Genomic DNA, 10,809 nt, shown 5'->3' on the forward strand with positions numbered 1-10,809 from the left:
CGAACTGTTGTGATGTGAAAATAGATGATATGCCAATGGGTCACAAAGTCACAAGTATTGCTAATACTATTGTAGATTGTCGTTCATAACTGAAGAAAATACTAGATTCCAGTTAAAGGATAGTGAGAACAAAGATGCAATTTTTTTTTTCTATGCAGGTTTTGTGAATGCCATGTTAAGAACCATTGTTTTAAAAGTTTCCAGATATTTCTCATCTAGGTAGAGGCCAAAAATCACCTTTGAAAGTGACTTTTATTCTTTATTCTTGGAAGGACTGGCTAGGTGACAGCTGTCTACTCAGTCAGGTGGGGGCCTAATTACTCTGTGGACTGGATCAGCCAGTACATTTTGTCATTTGACAACATCTCTGCTCTGTTATCTTTTAGGTATTCGGGGTTGCGGGAGGAGAGATGGTGGGGAGGGAGGGACAACCTTACACAGGGCTCAGGGAACATTCAGGAAGTGAACACTTTCATGCCTTCCCTTTCACCTTTAGGGAGACATGGTTAAGAGCAGAGGCCCTGGAGCCAGACTTCCTAGGTTCAAATCCCCCCCCCGTCAGTTACTAGCTGTGTTACATTACTTCTCTCTGTCTCTTTTCCTTCATCAGAAAAGCGGGGCAAAAATTAATATTTACTTCATAGGGTTCCTCTGAGGATTAAATGAACAAGGTGCTTAGAACAGACCCTAAGTACTAGCTATTATTGCTGTTTCTGTTATTAAAGGTCAATATATCAGAACCTCTTTGAGCTTTTATCATACACGTTAAAACAAATTCGAAAAACAAGACTGTGCCTTTGGAGGACAAGCTTCAACTTGATCAGACCCACAGTCCATCAGGTGGGTGACTTCGCGTTATTTCAGCCTAGCTCTCCTGATGGTTACACTTCTGATATGACTTACTTTGGAAAGCATCTATTATGGTTTGAATTTATGCGTCTGTTTCCGGAAGTTGTGGGGGAGAATTTGAATTAATTTTGGATTATCAATACCACTGCTGAGGACTGGAAAATGCTTTGCAGTATTTCAAAACAAGGACTAACACAAAATTACTTGTGAAACAAGCCTCCAATATATTTTAAGTCCTAGATTGGATTCTGCCTTTATCCTCAATCCGAGTATGACTTCCAAGTCTGTATGATAAAAGCTCCCTATTTTTGACTAGTCTGTAAGTTGCCAGCATCCTTTACAGGCTCATATGTCTACTCTGCTTAGCTGGTGATCAGTGACTTTGCCTGTGCATTTCCCCCAGCTGGCTGTGTCCTTTTGCTACACGGAAGTCAAGAGGTGGCATCTCGTTGTGGAAAGGAACAGTACATGGAAAAGCGAGAGACTGAGGTTCTTGTGTTCACTCCACCACTTGGTGATCATGTGATCTGGCAAAGGTACTTGACTTCAGTGGACAAAATTGCCTCAGCTACTCAACGTAGGAACCAGACCTGATCATCTAGGTCCTTCCGAAAGAGCTATACTTCCATTCAGCTGTTAAAATTTTGTACTGTATTTCTGGGTAGGATTATTGCCTTTTTTATGCTATTCTGTTTTTTGACTATTGTACAATGAGCATTTATTGCTGATTTAAATTTTTTCATAAAGAGTCTGCACCATTAGTCTTTCCGTTTGTCCAGTTAAAGCGTTGTTGAAATGCTATGCTTCTATACAGCTGTTAAAAGTTTACACTGTGTGGCTGGGTAGGAAAAATAAAATTATGAAAACCCTTAAAGAAATATTAGAAGTTAAGCATATGCTTGTGATAATTTACCACTGGAGATATCTGAAAATCCTGAGCAATTTAATAGGCTAATATTTAGACATCTGTACTTTAATAAATATCAAGTATATAAACAATTAAGTTGGATTATCAAGAAACTGATCTCAGGGCCAACCTGGTGGTATAGTGCTTAAGTGGCCTGGGGTTTGTGGGTTTGTGGGTTCATATCCCCAGTGTGGACCTACCCACTGCTCGTCAAGCCATGCTGTGGTGGTGTCCCACATACAAAATAGAGGAAGAATGGCACAGAGGTTAACTCAGTGACAATCTTGCTCAAGCAAAAAGGGGAAGATTAGCAACAGATGTTAGCTCGGGGCCAATCTTTGTCACCAAAAAAAAAAAAAAAAGAAAAGAAAAGAAAGAAAAAGACACTGATCTGGATACAAAAATTCAAAAGTAAAAGTGCCAATCTAAATTTTTTCTTTTGTTTTATACAGAATATTTTTTACCAAAGTTGCTTAATGTACGGTTTCTCTCTTATCCCTTTGAAGACTTCTGTCATGAAAATAATAATTCATTTGTCTGATGTTTTGAAATAGCAAGCTTCTCAGTTGTTATATTTTATCTCATTATGGATTAAAGTATCTATCTTCAGGAAACACAGTTTTTATTACCTTAGCAGTGCCTTCAGGACCTTGATGTATTAAGTAGTTTGTCACATGGCTCTCTGTAGCTTGTTGTGACATGCCGAAGTGAGAAGATGTGGCTTTCTGACTGCAAAGCTTCTGATACCTTCAATTGTAGTTATCCTTCCTGTCGAGGAATTGCCTCTGATTTCCGTTTTTTTTTTTTTTTTGAGGAAGATTAGCCCTGAGCTAACATCTGGTGCCAATCCTCCTCTTTTTTTTTACTTGAGGAAGATTAGCCCTGAGCTAACATCTGTGCCAATCCTCCTCCACTTTATGTGTGGGTTGCCACCATAGCATGGCTGATGAGTGGTGTAGGTCTGTGCCTGGGATCCCAACTGGTGAACCTGGGCTGCTGAAGTGGAGCAAGCCGAACCCAACCACTACACCATGAGGCTGGCCCCGGAATTCCCTCTGATTTTAAGATAACCTTGCTGCCTCGCTAGCTCCTAACTTAGCAAAGATCACAGCCTGTGTGTTGTTTTTCACAAGGAACATCTGTGGATTCGACTGTAAACCTTCATCAATATATTTGTTTCTTTGCCTTCCTCCAGGAAATCAGTTTCCTGAAATATATTGGGAAGCATTTTCCACTCCTTTTTTCAGCGTTCCTGGAAAACCACCAGCATATATATCTAGGAATGGATAAGCACATTCTTTCCGGCTCTCTCACAACCTGGTCTGGGCCATTCGGAACTGTGTATTTTGCATCATTTCTCAGAGATTCCCAGTCTCCAGGTCTGGTACTGGCTTACTAACTTGGGCTATCTTCCCTTCTCTGAATCAGTTTTCCCCTTCAACTATCTGTGTTCCTCTCAGTGATCTGCTTTCGCTCAAATCCTGGGATCAGGGTCTTCTGTGGAAACCTCAACTAAGATATCCTATAACTGCTTGAATTTTATTCCTTTTCTCTCCCCAGGCTGGCATGAGAGACCTGGGGAAGCAATTGTTTCTGTGTTGTAACACTTGGCTGTCTGGGATCCTGCGTTTAAGAGTATCCAGGAAAATCCTTCAGCTCAATGCCAGTTTGTCTTCCCTCTCTTCATCTTATCAGAACCAGCAACAGCTTTCTAGTTGCTTGGATTGTTACGTCTTTACCACCCACCTTCCAGAAATCCCCTGGCTTACCCAGCAGTCATCCACCCATCTAGTCTACGCACCACTCAGGCCGAACTACCTCTTTGTTGTCACTGGGGACAGAGAATCTGCTTTAGTTACTTATCTATTACTCAAAACAGCCACCACACTATTTCTCACAATTCTTTGGGTTCTCTGGACTCAGTTGGGATGTTCTGTTCTGCTTAGTGTTGGCTGTGGTCACTCATGTGGTTCCATTCAGCTGGGAGCTCTACAGGGACGAGAACATTCAAGATGGCTTCTTTCACACCTCTGGTACCTCAGCTGGCGACTGGAATGGCTGGGCTGGCTGGCATCTCTTCCTCCATCTGGTCTCTCATCATGTTTATAGTCTTGTCCAAGCTTCTTTACATGATAGCTGGCTTCCAAGAAAGTGAAAGTTGAAGCTAGAAAGCCTTTTAAAACCTTGACTCTGAAGTCCCGTCACTTCCATTGATTTCTCTTGGCCAAATAAAGCCATTAGGCTAGCCCAGAGTCAAGTGGGAGGGAAATAGATTCTATCTGTTGATGAAGGGAGTGGCGTGCATGTGCAGGGATGGGAGGAATTGTTGGCGGCCATCTTTGGAAATGATCTCCCACAACACCCCATCACTTTGACTGCTGGTCAACATCTTGCTTTTCCTCCTCTCCCAATTATTTAGCTTACCTTGGCCAGAGATTTTCTTCCCATTTTGATTGGGTCTTCAATTGACCAATGCCAATCCTTTCTATATAATACGCCTCTTTTACACATATTCCACAAGGCATAGCAGGACCGCTTAGTACAATAGCAGAGATATCCCTTATGTAACAGCATTGGTAGTACCCTTGGTAACTATTTCAATAGTCCCTTTTGTGCTTACAAATCTAATTCATTATTTAAAAACAAAGTCATAAATATCTTGAGGTCTTGAGGTAATATCTATTTACCAAATTTCTATGAGTGCCTGGAAAAACTGCCATAGTTATTCAAGTGTTCTTGTCATATAATCCCCTTCTTGTCATTTTATAAGAGGCACATGTAACAGGAAGTTAGAGTTAGTGTCTTGTGAAATTAGCCCCCTTTTCCTAGATTTTTAATGGGTGAGAAATCTAAGAAACTGAGAGTTGCACTTTTGGAGCTGCCACTTGAAGCAGCTTGTGGGTCTTGTCCTTGGGGAGACCTGTCAAACATTTCTGTCTCATTATCTCCCAGAGGTTCTCCCAATGGAAAAGGACTACAGATCTGAAAAGTTTATTCTTCTTCCCACCCCCTCTCCTTAGAGAATATTCCTTGAATTAAAAACAATCATGAGATCAGTCTTGGGGTGAAAAGTATTTCTTCCTCTTTTCTTAGCCGTCTTTTTCGTTATTTTTTGGTTCTATTAAAAGATTGGCCCTAGAGCCAAAAGAATTTTGGACAGTGTTCTAGAGATTAATTGAAAAGACACGTTTTCTGTATCTTTAGTGTTCAACAAAATGGCATTATTTACTGTTTGCCCTTTTCTTGGCAGAGAAATCACTACTCAGGTGACTGAAAGCTATGTCCTTTCGCCTCATTTTACAGATATTTTGAAACCTCTTTCTGCTTCTCTAGGAAACAGTTCAAGGAACAAAGGAATTTGCATATTTAATTTGTCATGTTATAACTGTAAAATAGAACCATCTAGAAAACTGAGAAGGTTTTCATTCTCTTATGACTACCACATCATCCCACATGATTTGCCTAACTAGAACAAACTAGTCTCATCCACTGGAGGGGGCAGACGCTGGGAAATTCCATGTAGAGGCAGAATACAATATTTGGAGGGGATAACAGCCAACTGGCAGTCAAGCTATTAGTTGAGGGGTCTGGCCAAAGTGTTACAATGCTCCAAACAGCTAGCTTGGCTTGGTGAAGGAGAACAGTGGCACATATAATTCTGGGAGCCCTAATTGTGGACCCTTGGAGTTAGGGGAGTCTAACATAACTAGCAAGGCCTTCAGCTGCTACTCAGGGGTTTAAGATGGAGGCTAGAATTTTCCAAGCAATTGATTAGCAACACAAGGCGAGACCTTAGTCCAAGAAGGGCTAAGATTCTAGGCAGGTTTTCCAACTGGGAAGTGAGGTAAAGACCATTTATCAGACGTGGAATGCAAACATCAGAATATTGTTACTGGTTGAGCTAGAGCTCTTTGGATTCCTTCTAAGTAAGGTGCCTGCAGTGGTCACTTGGGCTCATCCCTGGGATGATGACTCCACAGATTAGGAACCAGGCAAGGCTCACCTGTCACTTTGTATTGTCTCTTGCACCAACTGTGACAAAGTAAATGAGAAAGTAGGGACTGTTTTAATCCAAATTGAATTTTGACTCCAAGTATTTCTCCCTTGTGATCCATATGTCCCCAAATTCTAGGTGGGGTTTTATCTCCAGAAAAAAATTTTAAATGCTTTAGGCACAAAAATTCCTTCCAGTGTTTGACTCTATGTGATGAGTTGTGGGAAGTTACAGTAGTGGATAGAGGATGGCAGTGACAAGGCTAGACTGTGGAGAGGGGTTAAGGGTATGGAAGAGTAGATGAGAGGGGAGCAAACCTCACTTACTTCAGAATTGCAGTCAAGGTTGGGACAGGTGTGGACCACTGCAGCATGCATATCCCACATTTGCTAGCCAGGCTCCTGCATTTCCCAGATTAACTATTATTCATGAATCCAAGTACTTACAGTTTAGTTACCTTAGACTTAGCTGAGAAAGCAGAAATCAAATGACTTGCACAATCTGATTTCGCACCAAGGTAAATTTTAGAATTTGATAGACTGCAACAGGAAGAATTCAGTTTCTTTTAATAGCATTAAAAAAAATCCCTCTCAGGTCAGGAAAATGAGGTTGTGATTTCTTTGCAATCTCATCTTTTCTGTCCTTAAGTCTGTAATCACTTCACGTCAGCAAGGATATATTAGGCATCTCTTATATGCCCCAGAATATTTTGAGAAAAGCCAAATAAGTAGAAGAGTCAGCCCTTGATACGTCCCATTCATGGAGTGTTTATTCTGCCAAAGATCGTGCTTGTTGCTTTATGTACATGTCTCATTTAATCCTCATAATAATCCTTTGAGATATTGATCCAATTGCTATTGCTGTACAGCAAATAAGCCCCAAACTTGCAGCTTAAAGTGACCATTTTATTATGTGACAGATTCTGGGTCAAGAATTTAGACAGAGTACAGAGGAAATGGCTTGTCTGTGATACAGGAAGTCTCAGGTCTCAGCAGTGACAGCATGAAAGCTGGGACTAGCATCAGCTGGAAATGTTCTTACTCATATATTTGGCAGCTGATGCTAGCTGTCAGCTGGGGCTGTTGACTGGGGCACCTACACTTAGCCTCTCCGTGTGGCCTGGGCTTCCTTATAGCATAGTGGTCTCAGGACCTCCAAAAGTGAGTGTCTTAGCTGACAGGAAGGAAACTGCATTGACTTTTATGAATAGCCTCGGATGTCATTCAGCATTATTTCCAATGCATTCTGTTGGTTACCAGTGAATTGCAAGTCTGCTCTGTATTCACAGAGAGGGTTCATAGACCCCACCTCCTGACTTTTTTGGGTCAAAGAGTTTGCGGACACGTTTTAAAACAGCCACAGTCTATTCTCATGCAAAACACACTTCCCTCCTCCCAAGATCCCCGAATAGTGGCATGTATAATGTCATCAGGCTTAGGCTTGAGGTTCAGTTTCTCATCATCAAAATCAAGTCCTTGTGTGGATAAGACTCCCTTCCAGTACAATTTCTCAGATATGGCTCTTCAAGTACGGTTCCTCTTCATCTGAAGACTTGAAGACTAAAGGAACAAATTATCTAATGCCCACACATCCAACTTACCACCATCTAATGGTGGGAAAGGCAAAGATAACTGCTTATACATTCTGGTTCAAAAAGGTAGAGAGTGGGGGTCTGGCCCCATAGCATAGCGGTTAAGTTCATGTGCTCCACTTTGGTGGTCCAGGGTTTGCTGGTTTGGCTCCCAGGCATGGACCTATGCACCACTTGTCAAGCCATGCTGTGGCTGGCATCCTACATATAGAATAGAGGAAGATGGGCACAGATGTTGGCTCAGGGCCATTCTTCCTTAGTAAAAAGAGGAGGTTTGGCAGGGGATGTTAGCTCAGGGCTAATCTTCCTCAAAAATAAAAAAAAGGAGAGAATGGGAGTCACATGGCAGTCACTGGTCCATAGCAATTCTGAAATCTGGTCAGGCATGGGCTGCCAGACTCTTGAGCTCACTTCTACTTCTTAGGAGTTTTTCTGTGTGGTTCTTCACTCTTCCCTCTAAACTCTTGGTTCCGTCTTTTGAGTCATCCTTCCTTTCCTGTAATAATTGGCCCATGTTTGTAACTGAGTAAACTCCTCATCCTGCTTCCTGCCCAGAGAAGTTTTCGGGTTCAGTCCTAAGGCTTCCCTTCATTTTGTACTGTTTCTGTTCCTCTTAGTACCAGCTGACATGTTTCTATCAATACAATTTTATTAAAACTTTGTGGATTTTCTCTGAATCTTGTTGGGATTCACTTCATTAGGCAAAAGGCATGACCACAGATGTCTTTCAGACAAGCTCTTCTTTATCTTGAGGAATCTGAGAGATTTCTGAGTGACAAGGCCCTTAAGATTATGGGAAGTCCTTTAAGAGAGAGGGTCTGTGATATATGCCTTTAATATCGTTGGAAGTCCTTTGATATGTCTGAAAGTTTCCATGAGGCACAGTCTCAGATCTTTCTGAGGCCTTAACAAATGCTCTTACAGTTACTCCTTTAGATTTTATCTTTCCCCTAGAAATACTCTTAATTTGCCATGTGCAGACACCAAGAATGTGAAACAGTTTTATCTTTGAGCCCAGCAACTTCTAGCTGTGGTGTATTTCCTCAAAATTTTGCTTGAAAACTAATCAATTTACCTTTTAGCTCATCTCTCTCCTCTTGCATTTTATCCTAGGCAGCAAGAAGAAGTCAGATATCTTTTTAAATATTCTACAGGGATATCTGCTCAGCTAGATCATCAAATTCCTTAGGTTTATTTCCAATTTTTCATGTTATCGCATATGACAGTTTAGCCAAACTTTACACCACTAGGTAATAAGCTTTCACTTTCCTCTAGCTTCTTATAACATTTTCCTTGGCTTTTCTTCAAATCCTCACCAACAGCCTCCTCTAGCTTTGTCGGGCTTCCATTAACTGTCTCCTTACGATCCATTCAGCTGCTGCCAGATAGTGATGTCATGTCTCAAAGCCATGTCTCATGCTTTAGCTTTTTGATACAATTTCACTCTACTTCTAGGTACCAAATTTCTGTTCTAGTTATTATTGCTGCATAGTAAATTGCTCCTAAAATGAGTAGCTTAAAATAACCATTTTATTATGCTCAGGTATTCTGTGGCTCAGAAATTGGGACAGAGACAACAGAAATAGTTTTTCTCTGCTCCATGCTGGCTGGGTCCTCAACTGGAAAGACTCAACGAGCAGGCAATGACTTGACAGTGGAGGGCTGGCATCATCTGCAGATGTCTTCACTCACATATCTAGCAACTGATGCTGGCTATTGGCTGGGACATCAACTGGAGCTTCCTACTGAAACACTTAACATATGACGTCTGCCTGTGACCTGGGCTTCCTTGGCCTCATTCTTAAATGATAGTTCAAGGCTTCAAAAGCATCTCAGTGAACCAGGCAGAAACTGCCTAACTTCTTTTGATCTAGTCTCTGAAGTTATCCAGTATCATTTCTCCTGTATACTATTGGTTACAAACAAGTCACAAATGTGCCTAGTTTCAAGGAGAGGGTACGTAAGACTCTGCCTTTTCATTGGATGGTTGTCAAGGAATTTGTAGACATAATTTTAAAATTCAATGAGTATTATTACTTTTTTTACAGATAAAGTTAAGTAAGTGGCTGAACCCAAATTCAGGTGACTTGCAGCCAAACCTTTTGATCATTAAAATATATTGCTTGAAAATATGCTAGAGAGTTAACATTAATCACAGATGGGAGAAAATCTGGGGCTCAAAGATGAAGTTCTTGAGCTGAACTTAGGAAGAAGTGGTGAAACTAGAATTGTCAATGTGAATTAAAAAATTAAGAAAACCAGTTTGTTTTGCTGTTAAAAAATAAAATACTCATAAGGATAATCATTAACAAATTGCTTTTCTTAAACTCTCTGGACTCTTTCTTGTACTCTCTGAACTGCATTCTATAACTGAAGTAATTATTTATATCTTCATACCCTTATTTATTCTATAAAGATTTTGATATGGTTTAAAAGCAATATAAAATGTGAGAATAATAAAAAAATGATCACGGCCAGAGAAAATACAGGTGCATTAGCAAGATAAGACAAGCTGTGAAATATTATGGAGCAAAAGGTCCTTTAAGTTTACTAAATTGGGCTGCAAGTTTGAGCATCCAGGAAGCCAAAGCAAAATGGAAAACACAAACTCCTACCAAAGTCGTATCATCCACAAGACAAAAACTATGTTATTTCCTAAGGAGATGCAGAGCAACTGGTAGTCATATGAATTTGAAGGCAGTCATCACATATAAGTCAAATGAACTTAGTCGTTTGATTCTGGTTTTAGTAATAGAAGGAGTATATCTGTGTAGATTTTGATGAGAAATTCTCCACTGAAAACAGTGGAGACAGCACTGTGCTTCAAACAGCAAAAGGACAATGAGGCAAATGAAGTTCAAAGTCAGGGAATAGAGGGAATAAATTGTTCTGTCCTAGTGCATCCTGGTCAGGGTACAGTGAGAGGTCAAGAGAGTGGTCTCCTCATTGTGTGCTGCACAGAAATGCTATATACATGATATGTGTATCAACAGTGTTTAAACAGCTCAGTAGGCATTTCATGTGAGTCTGTAAGTCTTTTACTATATGCATACTTAACTTATAATGACTAAGAAATTAAAGGACATGCTGTTTTATCGATTGACTTGTAGCACAAAACACTGTCAATGATGGCATCCTAGCTGCAAATTTGACTTTACATAGAAATCATTCCAAAAGATCCATGGAAAGAGACAGAGAATCTACAGAACCAGGTGTCATGTTGCTGTCGCCTATTCTGTGAATCACTGCCAGTGAGATATTTTTCATCAGTATTCATTCCTTCTTGCTTTTGTCTTCCTTTTTTCAATAAAGATCTTATTTTTGAAATATAGCTTTTCAAGGCAAATGGCCGGGGATAATTTTCAGGGAAACACACTTAAAATAAGACCTTTGGCAGCACTGTACTGAGTGGCGATGATTACGCAGCAGGCAGGCTCCGAGTCTCTTGATAGACGGATTTCTCCCATC

Source organism: Equus caballus, chromosome 29 (assembly GCF_041296265.1).
Source record: "Equus caballus isolate H_3958 breed thoroughbred chromosome 29, TB-T2T, whole genome shotgun sequence".
In the NCBI taxonomy this organism is placed as follows: domain Eukaryota; kingdom Metazoa; phylum Chordata; class Mammalia; order Perissodactyla; family Equidae; genus Equus; species Equus caballus.